General features: G+C 42.3%; 3 protein-coding genes across 6 annotated transcripts in view; 1 reads left to right on the top strand and 2 right to left on the bottom strand.

The window, feature by feature from the left end:
- Nucleotides 1-20,231, top strand: part of LOC111948918 (uncharacterized) — a 377,453-nt gene that overhangs the window by 97,667 nt on the left and 259,555 nt on the right. The gene's annotated exons all lie outside the window — the stretch shown is intronic.
- LOC144986998 (uncharacterized) overlaps nucleotides 1-20,231 on the bottom strand; it is a 72,878-nt gene that overhangs the window by 37,643 nt on the left and 15,004 nt on the right. The gene's annotated exons all lie outside the window — the stretch shown is intronic.
- The window catches only part of LOC144986665 (NACHT, LRR and PYD domains-containing protein 12-like), a 515,000-nt gene that overhangs the window by 492,676 nt on the left and 2,093 nt on the right, over nucleotides 1-20,231 (bottom strand). Inside the window, exons 3-5 of one of the 3 annotated variants that reach the window (XR_013650506.1) lie at nucleotides 16,496-20,187; nucleotides 4,965-5,060; nucleotides 4,583-4,885 (exon numbers count right to left, since the gene is read on the bottom strand). The gene's annotated coding sequence lies outside the window, so the exon portion shown is untranslated. Of the gene's footprint in view, nucleotides 1-4,582; nucleotides 5,061-16,495; nucleotides 20,188-20,231 lie in introns of those variants that run through there. The other 2 variants (XR_013650505.1, XM_078934327.1) reach the window with 2 other exon arrangements.

Raw genomic sequence — 20,231 nt, 5'->3', positions numbered from 1 at the left:
TACATCCCAACATAAACACACACACATGCACACACACACCATCTCAAACACACATACACGCACACACAATTTGCAAGGAAGGTGGGACCTGGGTCCGTCTGTCCCCTGCCTCTTCCCTGGTGGGGGGTGCGGGCCCCCCTTTGCAACGGCGGCCGTGTCCCCGGGGTGCCGGCTTCCTGGGCCCGGCGGTGCTCTCTCCGCGCGGTGGGGGAGTTCACATTACATCTGAGCCGGGGGTGTCTGGTCCCTGGGGGGTGGGTTCTGGTCCTTGCTCCTGAGTGCTGGGCCCCGCCAAATTTCCAACTGTGGCCGAGCCTGGTCGGGCCATATTTATAACACCCCTTGTGGGCCCTCTTTTTTTTCCCCGGGGTTCCCCCCTCCTGGGCGGGGGCGGCGGGCCCCCTGCCTCGCTCCTCCCTGGACCAACCGTGGGCCGGGCGGATGGTTGCCTGGAGTGCGGAGCGGGTCTCCCTTGGGGGGTCCTGGCTCGTACCTGGGGTTGGGGCGGGGGGATGCCCGGAACTCCTGGGTGGTGGTGGGGTGCTCGTTTGGGGCTGTGGGCGTCCTTCTCCGGTGGGGCTCTGCGTTGGGTTCTCCCGGCGCGGCGGGGGGGCTGCTCTCCTGGTTGGGCTGGGGCGGCGCTCTCTTTCCCTCCGTGCTTCCCTGGCCTCTGGCTCTGGGGGCCTTGCGGCGGCCCTGCTGGCCCTGGCCTGGGTGGCGGGCTTGGTCGCCCGGGCGGCGGTTGTTCCCTGCCGGTTCCCGTGTGGCGTTGGGGGGATTCCGGCTGCCGCTGCTGCTGCGGTGGGGGTCTTGGGGTGGGGATGGATGGGCACTCTCCCTCCTTCTTTTCACGTTCCACCATCCATTTTAGAAGAACATAAAACCTCACCTGAGCACTGGTGTTAGCTCACCTTTGCACTAATAGCTTGCATGACTGAATGACTGAAATATTTCACACTAGTTGGTTATCAGGCATAAGTATGCGTGTGAACACTATCTGTTTTGTGTACATGTCGACAGGTGGACATTTTTGCAGCTAGCAGGTGTGTTTATAACATTTGAGTGTGTGTGTGGACAGGCCCCGCCCTTTTTGTACTGCATTTGAACCTTACCATAATGATTAACAACCAGTAAACTTGTTGCTGTATGCTGCTTCATGGTCTTATCCCCCTTCCCCTCCTATTATCACCCCCTACCCCCCCCTCTCTCTAGCGTCCCTCTCTCTTCTTCCCCTCTTTCCTTTTCCGTCCGGTCCAACACCAAAGATTTTCAGACATGATTGAAATTAATAAAGTTTGGCCTCAATTACAAAAGGGGTTTATTCAGACATACCTTTGGTTTGTCAGAAGATTAATAACCCCTCTTGTTAAAGCAAAATATGTCCAACACAAGAGGCCCTCAGCTCTCGTCTGTCTGCCCAGCTGTTGGACAGGACAAGTTAAAAAAAAAAAAAAAAGATCAGATAATGGCACAAATTTCATTGGGTGGAGGCAAGTACAATATATCACTGATCTTTTCTGGAAAAGGTGGATACAGGAATATTTGCCTTTATTCCAAGAGAGACAAAAATGGAATCAAAGGTAGAGGAGGTTGTTAGTTGGAGATATAATTGTAATCATGGACTCTTCAGCCCACCGTGGTTTTTTCAACGATCGTCAATTGACTAAATTCGGATTATCTCTAAGAAAGACAGCCGACCATGCCTCTGAAGAAAAACCAAGCAACAAGTAATGGGGATGAATTTAAAGCTGCACTCGACAAAATCCATGCTAAGCTAGCTCCTCTCACGGAGCTATTTATAGAGTTTCACAGACTCTGTGCTCAAAATGAGCAACGATGAAAAGAGTGGGCAACATGGAACAACAGGCAAGGATGAATGACGTCATTCTCCCTGGATTACCGATCAAACCTCGGGGAAAGCTAAATGCAGCTGGAGTTAGCATGGCTAATGCTAATAGTGCTAGCATTGGTAGTAGTTCTTCTGAAACGGGGAACATTGGAGAGTCTGTGGAACAGCAAGTGGAATCATTTTTCACGTCTAAAGGGATTTCCCTGGATCTCAACACCATCGAGACCTGCCACCCGCTCCCCAGGAGAAAGGAGACAGATAAACCAGCGATCCTCATGTTTGTGAATCAAAAACACAAGCTAGCTCTGATCAATCAAAGGAATAATCTGAAGGGATCTGCTGTTTATCTGAACGACCATCTGACCAGAAGGAAAGCTGAAATCGCCAAACATGCCAGGCTTCTAAGGAAGCGAAAGCAGATTGAGAACACTGGGGTTAAATGCTGCAGAATTTACGTCAAACCACTCTGTCCACCGGACCGGTCCAAGGTTCAGGTTGTTAACAACATGAAGGACTTTTAGAAGTGTTTGATCACAGTCGTCTGAACCAACATGCAGTAATAAATCAAAGAGCCAAATAAATTCATGAAATATGACGCCTGGATTCATCACTTTCTCCAAAAGTCTGAAGTAACCTGATTGTCACCAAAGTTCTGACCTGCAGACAACTTGACCTCAACTCTCAGCGCCGCTGATATCAGCTGAAGAAGGATATGGACCTCCGTCTAATGTCTGCAGACATAACATAGAAGAGAACTATAAACTCTGTTTAAACCCATAAGAGAGGCTGTTAATCAGCAGAAGAAGGAATACCAACCTTGGACAATCGACAGATTATGGACCCTTTTTTATTTCCCAGCATTACCTTACTAAAAAACAAATTATATAAAAAAATACGCTTAATGTCACGATGTGGGGGTGGCTCGAGAGCCGGTAGGACCCAGAAGCAGAGGTGGACTAGTGGTTTTAATACGGAAAAACAAACAAAAAGCGCTGCAGAGCAGGTTCACAGAACAAAAACAAAAACTTACTTGGCGTGGCATGAAACATGGACGAGGCAAGAGACAGGAACATGGACTAGACAGGACAGGATGACATGAACACCATAACAGAGCTAATGGACCAGCACAGGAGGAAGGCAGAGACACGACTTAAATACAGACAGGGCAGACAAGACACAGGTGAACACGATCAGGGCAGATGGGGACCAAAGGAAGTAAAACTCAAGAAACCAGACAAGACAGGAGAACTTTCAAAATAAAACAGGAAACAGAACCAAACAAGACAGAACAAGAACAAGGACGAAAAACAAGACAACAAACTCAAAACATGACACTTAATCTATTATGGAAAAAGGTTATAATGATTGAATCCTAATTATATTGGTTAATTTGATCCAAAAAGCCATGATTTGTTATGTTTATTTTCTGATTGTGTTATTTTTTTAATCATTAACATGATTTTAAAAATGAAATTAATCTGAAAATATTTTAGATAACTGATCTGAATCGTGGTATGTTACTATCCAAAATAGTTATAACTACTTTACATAAGTATGAAGTAATTCATCATTGTAATGTAATTTCTTGAAACTTAAGCATACGTAATGACCTGAAACTGTGTTTATAAGCCATTGATATCAGATGAAAAGTAATGAACCGGATTATCACTTCCTTCCGCTCTCTTTCAAGCAATCTTTGATGTAATATCTAATTATCCTAAGTTTGATACATCTTTGAATTAATGTATGAATGCTGGTTGTATTGTTTTGTGAATTATTCTGTGATTGCATGAAATAAACCATTTCAAATCAAAATCAAATCACAATCAAAAAACCTTGAGAACGAGCTACTGTTAAAGATCAACAGTCATTTTTCTGCTGAAGAAACTCACATTCAGTTTGTTCTGCTGTCAGCTCTTCTACTGATTTAAATAAAGTATTATACATATGTAATCTATTACATGATGTAAAGGAAAATGTTTAAGTTTAAGGATAACAGTTCTGTTTACAGGTTGCCTAAAATGACTAAAATCAAAGGAAAAGATGATCAAGAATGTCTTGGTAGAAAAACAATGTTTTACAAAGAAAAGGAGGGAATGGTTACAAACTATTTATTGTCATTTATTTGTTGCAGCAAATGTTGCCTAATGTTTTATTTTGAAACATGAATGTACTTATTTCCTGCCTCATTAAAAGTTATATTATTCCATTATTTTTTAATGAGCCTCATTCTGTTATTATGACATAAATGGGATGTTAATCATTAATTACTCACTACTTGAGTATATTTTGAATCCAAGTACTTAATACTCAAGTAATCATTTGGATGCCTACTCTCTACTTTAACTTGAGTACTACTTTACTAAATGTGGTGTTCACTGCGTGAAGACCACCTGCACAGCAGCTGCTTCATCATCATCAGAGGATGAAAGCTCTTCCATCACTGTCAGTTCAGAATCAGCCTGAGACCTGCGGCTTCCAGGATAGAAGATGTAATTGCTTCTATTGCATTTGAATGCACCTCACTTGTGGAGACACTGTGATTATTAGAGATGCATCTTGGGTTATGGGCAATGCATTCTGGCAAATGTTAGAAGCATATAGCCTTCTGATGTAAAGGGACTGCTAAGAGATCTGTTATTAAAAGACAAGTAACTGTAGCACATCCTGACTGAGTATTATTTACTATTATTTATCAAAGGATTCTCTTTTTCTTTGTTGAAGGTGACATACCTATGTGGTGTAGCTGCAGCTGTGGTTTCCAGATGACATCCAGCAGTCTGCGCTGACGACAGAGCTCCTGCTCGTACTGGACGATGGTTCCTTCACAGAGTCTGCAGATTTCTTCAGCAGCAGCAGCTAGTCGCTCGCTGATCAACTCTCTCAGAGACTGAAGGGAAGACATGGTTCCTGCTCCGATCTTCAGCTCCAACTCCCACAAACACCGCCGTCCTCTTCACTGCAGCTCCGATCGATCATCTGCTAGTCTCACAATCACAGCAAGCCATGTCGTCTTTTGTTGCAGTTTCAGCCGGCCTTCACAGATTCGGATGGTTCAAAAAATGAAATGTACAGAAATGAAAAGACACACAAGAGTCTGCATGAATTTTCAAACCTTTTCCAAAAGGGGAGAGGTGGAAAAACACGACCTGTTAGGCTCTGTGGCTGTCCTCTCTCTCGGTCCTCAAGGCAAAATGGCTTTTTTATTATTCTGTAAAGGAAGATGTAAACATACTAGATACATCATTTTTGTCTAGTCTGCATTGCAGGTGTTGTGGCTCCATCAACACTCCAGTACAGAAAGAAAACAGAGACCACAAGTCAAAAACAGGCCTACTGGTGACCTTGGTACCTATTATCTGTTACTGAAGGCAGAAATCAAGCATATTTCTGCAATACAATATACATGCAAACACAGAATCCATTAACCCTTGTGCTATCTTAGATGACCCCACCCTTACATTGACATGTTCTCCCTATCATGACAAAGGTGGATAAAGGTGGAAAGATTCCATGTAACCCATGGACACCAGTAAAGATCGCAAATCATTGAAGAAAAAAGGTTCAGAGCATTGACTTCCGGTTGAGTGAACGCTGGCGCGTTTTGGCTGCAGCTGCTCCCTGGACTCTATGCCACCTTAAGGCTCTACTTGTCCCTGTGGACTATGTCTTTTGTTACTAATGTGACTTTTCCTCACTCATCACCTTCTCGCAGCTGTCTGCAGTTTGTCACCTGGATCAGTGTACGTTAACGTTTGAACTCTGATCACGATACACGCAGTGTGTGAGAGCTAGCTTACCTGCTGCTCACTCCCAAGGCTGCCACAATGTGGATCAACTGTGTTTGGATTTTAGTCGCCTGGATCATCCTGTCATTTCTCAAGCATCCTCTGACAGTCCTGCTCCAATACTCTGTCGCTGACTTTGCCAAGCTTCGCTCTTCTCCACTCGATTCACCTCCACCAGCGCTGCTCCAGCACCCGGACATCCTATTCCAGCCTCGTTGGTGATACATTCACCGCGGCCCGCGTCAGATCATCCGTGATGAGAACTCCAACTCCAACACCATCAGGTCATTTTGGTCCGCCAGTCGCCGTCCGCCGAGAATCTCTGGTTGCCGCGCTAATCAAAACTTCCTTGCCCGTCTACCTCAGTCACCTAACGATCCGGCCGCCAAACTCTCCGCCAACTTTGGTCTTCTGAACATACGCTCTCTCACGAGCAAGGGTCATCTCATCCAAGATCTCCTACTCGACCACAAGTTGGATTTTATGTGCCTAACAGAAACATGGCAGCTGCCGAATGACTTTACCTCACTGAATGATGCCACCCCTTCGGGGTTTGTTTACATCGCGCAACCACGTGGCTCCGGCCGCGGAGGGGGGCTCGCGATGATCTTTCGCGAGAGTTGGAGGATAACGCCTGTGTCTGTCCCTGCTTATGAGACTTTTGAGGCAAGTGTATGTCAACTCTCTGGCCCTGTTCCAACTATTGTTGCTTTACAGACCCCCCAGATCAGTCAAAAATTTTATTATTGACTTTTCTGCTCTTTTAACTTTCCTTTCCACTCTTTCACAGAGAATTATAATTTTAGGGGATTTTAATATTCACATGGACAGTGACACCAACTCCCTCACCAAAGACTTTGTTTCCTGTCTGGACAGCTTTGGTCTCAATCAATATTTCAACTTTCCCACCCATATTAAGGGTCATGTATTGGACCTTGTTTGCTGCTCGGGTGTTACACCTGTGGACTGTAAACCAGACCCCCTTCTGTAGTCTGATCATATGCTGTTATCTTTTCATGTCAACCTCTCTGTTTCTAAATCCAATCTTCCACGCACCATTAGCTTTCTTAAAATTACGGACATTAACTTGGACAATTTATCCTCACTCATCCATAGCATGCCCAGTCCTGACAGTGCCTCCCCTCCCGAGGAACTGATCTCCCACTACAATTACAACCTCCATAATTTTCTAGACATTCTCGCCCCACTCAAAACAAGGTCTATCACTTTCAACGTCTCTGCACCCTGGTTTACTCCAATCCTCAGACAACTCAAAGCTAAAGGTCGCCAACTAGAACAACTCTACAAGAAAACTGGGCTCACTATTCATAGAGACATGTTTTGTAACCATATCATCCAATACAAAGACTCCATCTCCAAGACCAAAACAGAATATTTCTCTGGTTTGATAAATTCCGCTAATGGCAACTCAAAGGTCCCATTTTCTATCCTCTCATGTACAACAACCTGCCAGAATTCACTTCCTCCTCATTTGTACTCCTCTGACTTCTGTAACACCCTAGCGTCTTATTTCTCTTCAAAAATCCATGACATTCACCAGCAACTTCAATCCAACTCCAGTCAAAATGTAACGGCACCAGCTCTTCTCTCCCCACATGAGCTATTCTCATCATTTAATCTACCATCAGTTGAGCATAACTCACCGAACTCATTTACAAATCCAAAACCACCTCCTGCCAACTTGACCCAATTCCCACTGCTCTGGTCAAGGCTACTCTCCCCTCTTTATCCCCCCTCATTACTAGCATCATTCACGCCTCCCTTAAGACTGGAACTGTTCCTCCTGTCCTCAAAACCGCAGCTGTCACCCCCATACTGAAAAAAACAGGTTCTGATCCCACCAATCTCAATAACTACCGCCCAATCTCTAATGTTCCACTCATTGCAAAAATCCTTGAAAAAACTGTCACCTCTCAACTTCAAACCCACCTCTCTTCCAATAATTTATATGAACAACTCCAGTCTGGCTTCCGTCAATTTCACAGTACAGAAACAGCCCTCCTGAAAATCACTAATGACCTTCTACTCGCCGCTGACTCTGGTTTAGCCTCCATCCTCCTTCTACTCGATCTGACTGCTGCATTTGACACAATCTCACACCCCATCCTTCTGGAAAGGCTTTCAACCATTGGCATCACTGACCTACCCCTCAGCTGGTTCCAGTCCTATCTTTCAGGCCGCACGCAATTCATACAATTAAAGTCATTCACCTCTCCCACAGTTCCAGTTACCACAGGTGTGCCCCAAGGTTCTGTCCTAGGGCCCCTGCTATTCATCATTTACCTTCTTCCCCTTGGTTTTATCTTCCGTAAACACAACATCCACTTTCACTGTTATGCAGATGACACCCAGCTCTACCTCTCCTCCAAGCCTGATTCCACTCTTTCACCTGCCTCCCTCTCCAAATGCCTTATTGAAATAAAATCCTGGTTCACTACAAATTCCTTAAATTAAATAGTAACAAAACTGAACTCCTCATCGTAGGAACAAAGACCACCCTAAATAAACTCCCTAACTTCTCCATTTCCTTCGATAACTGCTCCATCCTTCCCTCCCCACAAGTTATGAGTCTGGGTGTCGTCCTTGACAGCACTCTTTCCTTTACTGCCCACATAAATAGCATCACCCGGACGGCCTATTTCCACCTCCGAAACATCCGCCTTCTCCACCCCTCTCTCAGTCCTCACTCCACGGCCATTCTAGTCCACAGTCTCATCACCTCTCGTCTGGACCACTGCAACTCCCTTTTATCCGGACTCACTTACAAAACCATTCACAAACTACAACTGCTCCAAAATTCTGCTGCCCGGATCATAACACAAACCCCCTCAACTATGCACATCACACCTGTTCTACAAAAGCTTCACTGGCTACCAGTGCCACTCCGGATTAATTATAAAATCCTTATCTTGACCTACAAAGCCCTCCATAACCTCGCCCCCCCATATCTGTCTGACCTTATCCATTCCCACCCATTCCCACCCGCTCCCTTAGGTCTGCCTCTTCACTCTAGCTTGCTACACCCACCGCTCGGCTCGTCACTATGGGGGGCAGAGCATTCAGCCGCTCTGCCCCCCTGCTCTGGAATTCACTTCTTTCGGATTTACGGAACATGAACTCACTCCCACAGTTTGCTAAAAATCTGAAAGCCCACCTCTTCAGACAAGCATACCCACCCTAATTCATTTTATGATTACAATGTCTTGTTTGTTTTTGACTAATATGTCTTTCTTTTAACTGTATTTTATTGTTCTCTATCTGTAAGGTGACCTTGGGTGTCTAGAAAGGCGCCTTATAAATAAAATTCATTATTATTATTATTATTATTATTATTATTATTATTATTGTCTAGTGGGTCTAGATGACCCAACTCCCAATGTCAAAGTACCTAGGATAGCACAAGGGTTAAATGCACAATGAAAAAATCATAGAAAATATTATCAAACCTCTGTTGACCTCCAAAATAAGAATTAGGAAAAGAAAGCAAAGAAGGGAAAGGAAAAAGAAGATCCTTCCAGGAAACTGGTGCCCCAGAATCTGCAACAAAAAGGAAGAGAAACCAGAACAGACAGGAGGTGTCGAGGATTTGGAGAAGCCTAGAGAGGATGGAGATGCTGCAGATCAAGAGGACTAAGAGGATGATGACTATCAGGACAACCTGGGGGTAAAGGAAGCTGAAAAGCTGCAGATGTCTCTGACGGGCAAGACTTATTGTGAAGATGTGCTACCCTTTGCTCGCCTGTTTGGAGAAAAATAAGACAAACCTATGGAGAGAATTTTAATAATTAGGGTGAGACATTGTGTTATTTGAGGTTCCTGAGCATGGAAACCGTGACTGTGACCCTGTAAAAAGTTCTGTCTGCTACTTATGGGTCAAACTAACTCTGAGTTACTGAGCATCTGATTGACATCAGAGAAAATGTTAGAGCGCCAACCCCATTTCATTCGGTCCGTGCACAGATCTAAACTCAAACTCAAAAGATGGGACCCCTCCCTCACCAGGTTCCTCCCCCCACCCACCCAAATCCCCCAGTAGAACCCTGAACAGAAACAAAGATCTGCCGCTAAAAGAAGTTATGGCTTGTTTCTGCTGTGAGGAAACGATATCATGGGGATCCATCTATTACCACAGCGCCCGCCCCACACAGAGCAGCTTAGGGCCCACTACATGGATGTTAGACCACAGAGCAGGACCCCAGCCGGTCCTGAGAACAGGCACCGCAGCAACAGCAACCCTACAGCAGGGGTCGGGAACAAGGTTATTATAGTTAACGAAAACGAACGAAAAAACTAAAACTAGAACTGAAAAAACATTTTCGTTAACTGAAATAAAAATAAAAACGAGAGTTTTTAAAAAAACGAAAACTAACTAAAACTGTTTGTTGTGTGTATAAAACTAACTGAAACTAAATAATATTAACCCCAAAAAATACTTCGTTTTCGTCTTTGTTAATACATAAGTCTTTTGGGTTGAAATAAAGTCTATTTACTTCACCCTGCTAGTTTTACTGTGTATCTGAACTGGAGGGCTGCATTGGGATTGGGTCCCGCCGGGTCCCACGGGACCCAACCCAAATCTCGCGGGATTGGGCGGTTTGAATTGTGCTGCGGGCGGGAGCGGGCGGCAGAAAAAAACCCCGCGGGATCAGTGCTGCCATGAATATCTCATGAATATATATTAGCGGACTACGTTAGGCTGTGCGTCTGTTGGAGTCTTATGTACTGAAGCTCCGTGAAGGCACCAGGTAGAGACGCCCAATAGCCTCTGTCATCTAACCTGTTGTTGGGGGTGTGCAACGCCCCGCCTCGCCCCGCCTCTTACTAAGAGCGCGCTTCAGGCCGTCTGTCTGCGCGCGCACACACGCACACTTTTAACCGAACGGGATTTGTGAAAATATATGTAATAATTAAGTTGCAAATGACACAAAAGAGGAATGCATGAAAAGATGAGGCTGGAGGAGGGACATGAATCTCTTTAATAATAAATAATATCAATACAAATACGTGTTTTTTTCCTGCGGGACGGGAGACAATACAAAATCAATTCATCTCTATTACTGTGCGGGCCTAAATTCTATGAGTTTTGCGGGTGCGGGCGGGAGTGGACATACATATTGCGGGTGTGGGCGGGAGTGTAACGCATACGTTGCGGGAGCAGGCGGGATTGGTCAGAAATTCAGCGGGCGCGGGATGAAGAAAATAGTCCCGTGCAGGGCTTTAATCTGAACCTTACGGCATCACGTAGTCTGTGACGTCACATGATGTCTGTCGGACACTGCCGGCTAGCGTTGTCATAGACATTTACATGAGCGTGATGGCTGCAGTAAAAGTTGGGAGAAAGCGGGAGAGTCCTATTTGGGACTTTTTTGAATATAACAGCGTCGAAAACTAAAGTAAGTGCCTTGTAGTCGAAGCAGGAGACAAAATTTGTGGAACGCTCCTCAAAGGGAAAAACCCTACGAATCTAAAAGTACATTTAAAAAGCGCACACAACAACGCAAATCAACAGTACCTAGACAAGCCAGCCTGTCGCCCGCCCTCCCCCGAAAAAGAAGCCAGAGCAGATAACGTAATGCTGTTGTCGGCTGTTGTATTTCAATTTAAGGATGGTTGTCCTTGTGTCCTCTGAATAATAAGTGTTTCAAAATGTATCTTTGATTGCGTTTTTATCATACAATACTTATTCTGGTGATTTTGAATCATGCACCTGACAAATATCCTAATTTACAAAAAAAAAACTAAAACTAACACTAAAACTAATAAAAACTAAACTAAAACGAAGCAATTTCAAAAAATAAAAACTAATAAAAACTAGTAAAGCAGCCTCTAAAAACTAATTAAAACTAAATAAATTTAAAAAAAAAATTCAAAACTAAATAAAAACTAAAACTAATAAAAAATCCGAAACTATTATAACCTTGGACGGGAACCTATGGCTCGCGAGCCATATATGGCTCTTTTGATGGTCACATGTGGCTCGCAGACAAATCTTTAATCATACTTTTTTTTTTCATTAGACCAGTCGTTCTCGGGCGTGATGCGATGCCAGAGGCGCGCAGTAGTAGCGGTGCTTGGAGTGCTTGCAGTTTACTATTATCTATTATTTCACAGAGTTTGTACCACCCGGAAACCTGTGAATTGCCGTGCCTAAAACTGCGCGCTCCCGTCTCTGAGGAAGAGCGCGCAGTTTCGGGGACGGGATGTGTGAGGAAGAAAGCCGAGGGGGGGGGGGGGGGGGGGGGGTGGCAGCTGGTGAATCGCGCTGGGATGGTAAAAACGTAAAACCCGCTGCCCGTCACTCACTGCAGCGTGAGTGTGTGTTTGGCTCCAGGTCTGCATGTGATCAGTCTGTCTCACATCTAAAGAACATTCAGACCTACGATGACGTTTAAAGTCTCAACGCCTGCATGAAGCAGAAACTCACCACGTATCAACCAGACTAGACCATCAGCAAAACTACCACGAGAAATACTCATCAATTATTAGCAACAGCATAACAATGTTATTAAAAACAATCCACAGACGTATTGTACTTTAAAAATGTTGAAATTACATCAAATGCACACATTCATTTGTATTTTTAGTTTTAAACATATTGTCGCGGACTGAGTTTAACTTGGCTGTTGGGCCGCGTTAAAAGTTCTGGAGTTCATGGAACGCATCGATCAAGCAGAGATCTGATTGGCCCTCAGATCTGTCGCTCAGCCTGTTGTTAGGTAGTTTGGACCAATGGGGTTCAGCTATGGGCCGAATAAGGGAAATGGGAGGGCTGGAGCGGGAGAGGGGGAATATAAAGTTGGGAGAAGCGCTCTCGTCTCAGAGGGAGAGATTCAGGAGTTGCTGAATTAATTGTACGGCATTTGTTGCGGTCTGCAGTAACCAGAATAAAGAACCTTAAAAGAGGTTAAGTCTCCGTGCCTCAGTGTGGGAAAGGGACGCTACATTATTGTATGGCTCTTTCGAAATTATATTTCAAAATATGTGGCGTTTATGGCTCTCTCGACCAAAAAGGTTCCCGACCCCTGCCCTACAGCTTAAGATGGTGGTGCCCCAGAACAATGGATCCCCAAGAGGAAACACTGGTTTATGAAACATCAGAATAAAAATTACAATAAAATTACAACAATAAAAATAGAAAAAGATAAAAATAAAACAAGATATAACAATGTTATTAAATTAAAAATATAAAATACGTAAACTGAAAAATAAGTTTTATTAGTTAAATAACAATAATTTATTTAATTTAATTTGCCCAATTTAGTTTGAATGTTCGATTTATTCTCTCCACCTTTCCTTGTTACTGGGATGGCAGTGATGCCGGGATGGCAATTCACAGGTTTCAGGCTGTTACAGATTAGGGGTTTTGATGCACGGTTTTACGGTTTTGATGCACAACACATTAGGCGCTGAATTGACACCATACGTTACAAACTGGCATTGCATCGCGTCTGAGAAGGACAGGTCTAATGAAACATCTTTGTTTTTTTAACAATTAAAGGTTTGTCTAGCCAGATGTGGCCATCTCGTCCCTTGGCATCCCTTGGCAAAGGCCTTAATTGACTGACAGCCAACTCATCTGTGGGCTTAGGGCACCACAGATATCAGGTCGGTGAATTGTCCACCGATTTGCACGCTGTAAATAACATTTGAGCACTTCAACCGTTTCTGATCCTAATCCATACATAGCCCTGGCCAAACTGGACCACTCGCACTGCTGGGTTACATGCCTCGACCTCGCTAATGTTTTTCGGTCTGCCTCTACACCCTAAGTGTAGACATCTTTTCATTTACGTGTGAGACCCAATAGATGAGTTTCATGCGTTTCCAACAGGGTTTCAGACTCTCTCCAGGAATTTTCTATCAGGTATTAAAGGAGGTGCTTTCTGACTGTCCACTGCCAGCCAACGTCACTCTCATCCAGTATGTGGATAAAATTCATTTCATGAGCAAAAGACGTGCTCACTTGCGGCCAATAAAAAAAGGCTAAAATTCTCGCGAGAATAATCCTATTCTTCTGAACATAATTCAAACAAAATTCACTGTACACTCCAAAGAAATAAAAATTAAATCACCAATTATTAAAAATTTCACAAACATGAACTTCAATAAAATGTATAATTTTAAGCTGCATTTACACTCCCACCAAAATCACTCCTATGAAGATTAAATGGGATTTTCATGTCAAACCACTAATGTGAACATACTGCTTTGGTTATTCACTGTGCTTCTACAAGTGTCACAACCTTATGAACAGGTCTAAGTGCAGTAGTCTAGTGTGTGAATTTCCTTTATTCTGTGTAGTCTCACTGACAAGTATAGTTAACTTTCGTACGATGCCATCTTCACTAGGATAGGTTTTTTAGACTCTAGCAAGCTTCCACTCATTTCTTGGTGTGCTTTCATCTTGTAGAATCACAATATCATTCACTTTCAAGTTTCGTGATGAGTTTTGCCATTTCTGACGTTGCTGAAGGTTTAGCAAATACTCTCGCTTCCATCTCTGCCAAAATTCATTGGCCAGAAATTTCACTCTTCTCCACCTTTTATGCAGAAATAAATCTTTTCTGCAAAATTGTCCAGGAGGAGGCAGTATGACTGAAGATTTCATAGTCAGTATATGGTTCGGTGTAAGAGTATCTGGTCCGGTGCTCCACAGTTAATGGTCTACTGTTGATTATAGCCATTGTTTCATAGAGAAAAGTTCTCAGAGATGTAGCGTCAAGTCTGTTTCCTGTCTTGTCAAGCATGACTGCGGGAATGCTTTGGATCGTTCTTATTTGGCGCACCCAAACTCCATCCATGTGAATTGAAGATGGTAAATTTGCTACAAATTCACAACCAAGGGAGCCCTTTGACGTTCTGGGTCCACTTTCTTGAGCATCTCAGAAAACTCTTTTCTGGCTCCCATGAAATTGGTGCCTTGATCACACCTAAGTTGGCGAACTGGTCCTCTGATTGCCACAAAAGTTCGAAGTGCATTTATGAAAGCATCAGTTCTCATATCATCCAATATGAACAGCTCTTGAGCACAAGCAAGTAAACAAGAGACCATATCTTTTTAATTCTTTCCTTCCATCCTTTACTATAAAGGGAACAAAACAGTCAAGTCCACAATCTGTAAAAGGAGGGGTTGTTTCCGTCCGCTCTCTTGGCAGATCAGCCATCTTCTGAACTTCTGTATTTCTCCTGTATCTCCTACATTTCACACATTTGTAAATGTGTGAGGAGACCATGTTTCCACATCCAATTATCCATATCCCATTTGCACACAGTTCAATCGTGGTCATTCCTCTGCCCTGGTGACACACACGCTCATGATAGTGCTTCACAAGCAAAGATGATACATGAGACTTTTTGGGAAGCATAGCTGGATGTTTTACACTATAGTCAAGGGTTGATTGGCAAAGCCTTCCTCCAACTCTGAGGACTCGGTCGTCATCAAGAAAAACATTTAAATGGTGTAACTGACTGTGCTTGTTAAGCTAGTTGGCTTTTCCTTGTTTTAATTTCCTTATGTCTTATGAGAACGCTTCTCTTTGTTCCAACTTAATTATAAACAGTTCTGCTTGTCGCCTTTCCTCAAGACTGCTTGTCTCATTTGATATTAGTTGTACTCCCCTTAAGTTCCTGGACAAATCTTCTCAGCCTGGCAACATCTTTCACAACTCTAGACCAGTCTGAAAACTTGGTGAAGCGGTTCACAACTGAATCTGTTTCTGTTTTCACAGTGTTGACACAAGACTTACGAAACTCTGGGTTGGATATTTCCAAAACTCCCACCATCTCCTCTTCACCAACTTGCATTTCAAGTATCTGTTGCCAGAGATAATCTGGACCCGTTAGCCAGTTAGATTCTCTTAACTGTGATGCAGTTAACCCCCTTGAGGCATAGTCAGCTGGATTGTTTTCTGAACTGACATAATGCCATTGCTTTGGTTCTGAGCTTGACCTTATGCGCTGAATGCGGTTGGCTACAAAGGTGTGAAACCTCTTGGCATCATTGTTCACATATGCAAGAACAACCTTTGAGTCTGTCCAGAAGTACACATCCAAATTTTCAATCTTAAGTTTCCTCTTTGACAGTATCACTGTTCCGAACTGAGGTCACTGCAGCTGACAGCAAATACTGCTTCATACTGATACGAATGGCGGCAATCTTGAAAAATGGTGGCCATTGGGCTAACATGCTTTTCTGAAAGAGGAGGTTCTGAAGCACCTGTGTACCAATTTTGGTGCTTGTATCACCAATTGAAAGATTATTTCAGCAATCTGCCCCACTATGATTTGATTCAAACTACAGAACAGATGATGAAGAAATGATGGAGACGAGCTCCCAGCTCTGTTCCATCAGAATCCTGTCAGAAGTTCAGAAATGAAGGAGATCTCAGTACTGAGAGGATTGGAAACATGCAGTTGTTCAGCACTGAGGACCTGAGAGCCTCCCAAGCTTCTTCAGCAGAGATCAAAGCCCTGAGGAGCTTCCACAGCCTCTCTGGAACACATCACTGGAATTTGAATCTCATTTTAATTTCATTTGAATGTCATTAGAATGTGAGCTGAGAGGAAGGGTGGAGCAGAGTCTCCAACTGTTTGGAAGAACAAGGATCCAGCAGAACTCAAAGTTTGTCCTTCAGGGCAGATCTGACAGCTGCATTCTGGTCTGTTTCTGTCAGAAAGGTGACCTGCAGTGACCTTTAGCTGCTGCTTCTTGGAAGAACAGAAGAACAAGTTGAAGACAAAGTTCAGTCTGAGCTCTTCCTCTGCTGCTCCTCTTCCTCACAGACACGTCACGGCCTTCATCATGAGTGGAGAAGACAACAGAAACACAAAGACTCACCATGAAGGAGAAGAAAGTCCTGCTCTGTCTGCTCTGACACGGAGGAAAACTCTCAACTTCCTCATTTCCTGATTCAGGAACACCTGAGCAGAGCTCCGCCCCCTTATTTGTTTTGTGTTAGGCTCCTCCCTGTAATCAGAATGTGTGTTTGCACAGGGGTGAGAGTGTAGTGCGCATGTGTTACGTGTTTTTGCTTGTGTGTGTGTGTGTGTGTGTGTGTGTCAATCAACTCTTATTTAATAGGTACATCTGTTTGTGACTCTAAAAGCTCCTGGCAGAAACGATCCTCACAGCGTCTCTGAGTCTGGATCCAAGCTTCAACATCAAAGCTTTTCCTCTGATCCAGTGGTCTGAAATACTGTGATGGACCAGCAGCTCCACTTCTATCTGGACAATTATTGTCCAACAACTTCCACTGTTCAGGTCAAAGGTCAACAACTGTTATGAAGTGGACTGTGCAGAACATGAACATTGATCCCAAGTCCACATGTCATTCACAAAGACCAATGTGGATCCAAGTGATGAAGATCAAGCCAGGAGGTCAAATGAGTTTCTCAAAGTCCAAACATTAAAGAAGCTCCATGAATGCAGACAGTGAGGTGAAGCTGCTGCTCTGAATTTATGGACCAGACTGGAAAGCTTCACTGAACATGTTCTAAACGTGTTGCATTCATGAAAACTTTACAGACTGAAGTGAAGCCAAACATGAAACAGAAAGAGACTTTCTCTACGGCTAATGTCTCCCCAGGACAACATGGACTTCATCCTTAATCATAAAACATTGATGTCAACTTTTTGAATCTGGATCATTCTGAAAGACTGTGTGATTCACCTGAGGGAAAACTACAGCAGGTCTGAAAAAAAAAAAATTGACTTGTTTGTCAGTTTTTATGCAAATGTAAACGAGCTGCTCATTTGTTTTTAGAACAGCAGCAGCATAAGGGGAACAACAAGCCTTTATAGTTGGACTCTTTTCAGCACGAGGAAGCTGAAATGAAAAAGAAAGAACTGTCAAACAGTTCTGGACAGTCTACATGTCAGCTGTGTTTCTGCATTTCCTCCATTCATTCATGACAAGGTGATTGAAAAAGAGTTTGAAAAATCGGTAATGCTTAATAATAAGAGTCCTTAATAAACTATTTATAAGACATTAACAAGCACTACTAATGTTTTAGTAAGTTGTTTATAAGTACATGAATTAGTATTTGTAAATGTCTCTGACTTTCAACTGACTTTCAATTTTAAATAGGCTGTATATAAATGCATTTACATATTTCTTAATTGACTACCTATAAGAGATAAGAAAACATGAATAATGTGATATTAAGTTGATTATAAAGACATTTATTAGCATTTGTTAATCCTTTATAAATTATTTGTTAATCGTTTGCAATTGTATACAAATTCCTTATAAGATAATTACGGTGGCCCTGAAGTGCAAACCATTCAACAAATCACTCGATACAAAAACATTTTTAAGATCACAGCAACAATTTAAAAAGCGTATTACATTTTAGAAAACAAAACAAAATTTCAGAAACCAAAACATAAAAAAGAAAAAAGAAAAAAAGAAAAAAAGATTTCAGAAAACAAAATTAATTTCCAGAAAAAAAAGAAATATTACAAAATGAAAACATTTCAGAAAAAAAATTAATTTCCAGAAAACAAAATGAAATAAAAAAAATGAAAACATTTCAGAAAAACAAAATGAAATATTAAAAAATGAAAAACATTTCAGAAAAAAAATGAAATATTAAAAAATGAAAAACATTTCAGAACACAGAATGAATTTCCAGAAACAAAACGAAATCTTCAAAAATGAAAAACATTTCCAAACCGGAAGAAGCAGGTACTATGGGACAACGCTGATTGGATGATGATGTTTGTCGATCATTTGAACTGAAAAGTATTTTAAATGAAGCGACGACGGATTTTATCGTCCAAACAACAATGTACCATGATAATTCCCGTATTTCCCATTTACATATTAAATCAAAAATGCAGCAAACAGATAATGAAGGTTTAAATTATTTTTTGAATATTTCGTCTGAAGCAGAACGGTCACCCGGAAGTAGTTTGTGTGGATGACGTCCGTTCTGCAGGTAAACAAAGAAAGGGACGGTAAAACGTTAACATAAACGTTAATCTTTGAATATTTAGCGGATGTGATGACAGAACGCACGCAGAAATATCAACACCAACCAGGTTTACAAATGTTTCGAAATGTCGTGAGAGGATTCTGTCTAAAGCAGCAGCTGCGCAGAAACGGGTGTTAAAGACGGCGGACATCAGGAAATGCAGTCCCGCCATCCACAGATAAGGTATGGAGGCACATTTGTTTGATCTAATAAATGTAGCGTTAAACGTGATTTCTAGGTGGGTGTTTACAGACAGATCCAAGATCTTTCAGTCATACGTTAATGACAGGTTACCTCATCAGCTGGAGAGGGGGGGTCATGTGGGCAGGATTCTCAGACAGGTGTACCAGCAGCATAAATCAGCGAAGCTGTCAGGTAAACTGCAGCAGTTTGTGTCTCAGAATAACATTTATGAATGCTTCTTATTCACACTATTAAGATCTGTGACTTTAGAGTGTGTCAGTGCACAAAACATGACAGTAAATGACTGGATGTGCACATCATCAGACACGTCCAGGTGTGTAACTAAAGGTGGCAAAGTCTGTATGGTAAAAAAAAATCTTTAAAAGAACATTTTAGTCTTTCAGGCAGAGGAGGAATACCAAATTGTTTTAGAATGTATTTTTTATAAGACTGAAATAATGTATTTTATTCTGAGTTTGGTGTTTTGACCCCTCCCTAATGAATGTCTGGTTTAACCCATTTTCTCCTCATTTTGATGAACTCAACTTTTTCCTGAATGAAAGATGAACGGCAGCCGATGTTTTTCTGTCAGGGATTTTTAATTTATTAATTTATTTCTGTCAGGGATTTCAATGGAGCTGGAGTCCAGTGCAGAGGAAGCTGCAAGCATGTACGAGCAGGAACTGGGGTCCCTTACCTGTGCATCTTCCTCTGGATGTGATGCTGAGCAGCAATGTGGACAAAACTTTCCTGACATGACTCTTTTTGATATAGTTGTTAAGCACAAACAGACTTTTCCCAGATGCATTTTTTCCTCTAATAAATGTGACTGACAGGTACGCTGAGTAAATGCTGATTGTAAGCGCAACATTTGATTGACTGCATGAAGAAGCCCATAAAGGGAAATCAACAACAGTTTCTTTGTTTCTGTTACTGAATAACGTATTCATGTTAAGTTTTCAATAAATATACTGCATTGCTATGAAACAAATTTGTTTATTTTCATATCCATTATTACAATCCTCACATCAGCATTCAGTTTTTTCATTGACAAAAAAACATTTCTAAACAACAGCTTTGAAAATCAAACATCATCTTTGTTAATAAAGCTTTAAAACCTAAAATGGTAAACATGGAAAAACTCCTAAATGAAGCAAGTCTAATATGAACATTTTAAACTGGAGTTTTGCTTAAAGGAACATTAAGTTGTTTGGAGTTGTACAAGTGTTTGATGCGATTCCTCAGATGTGATTTCCAGATCATCAGCCCGACGCTAAAGCCAGGAATTGTGCTTCGTCTTTCACTCCCCACTGCATCATTTACAACTAATCAGGCTTATGCAGCAGGTTAAAGACGTTTTTTTTAAAGGACCTGCAATTTAAAAAAAAAAATTAGATATTAAGGTTAAATAATAT

The sequence above is a fragment of the Oryzias latipes genome, chromosome 2 (genome assembly GCF_053564925.1).
Source record: "Oryzias latipes strain Hd-rR chromosome 2, Olatipes_Hd-rR_3.1".
Lineage (NCBI taxonomy): Eukaryota > Metazoa > Chordata > Actinopteri > Beloniformes > Adrianichthyidae > Oryzias > Oryzias latipes.
The sequence above is the reverse complement of the archived record's forward strand: the minus strand, read 5'-3'. Positions and strand labels throughout refer to the sequence as shown.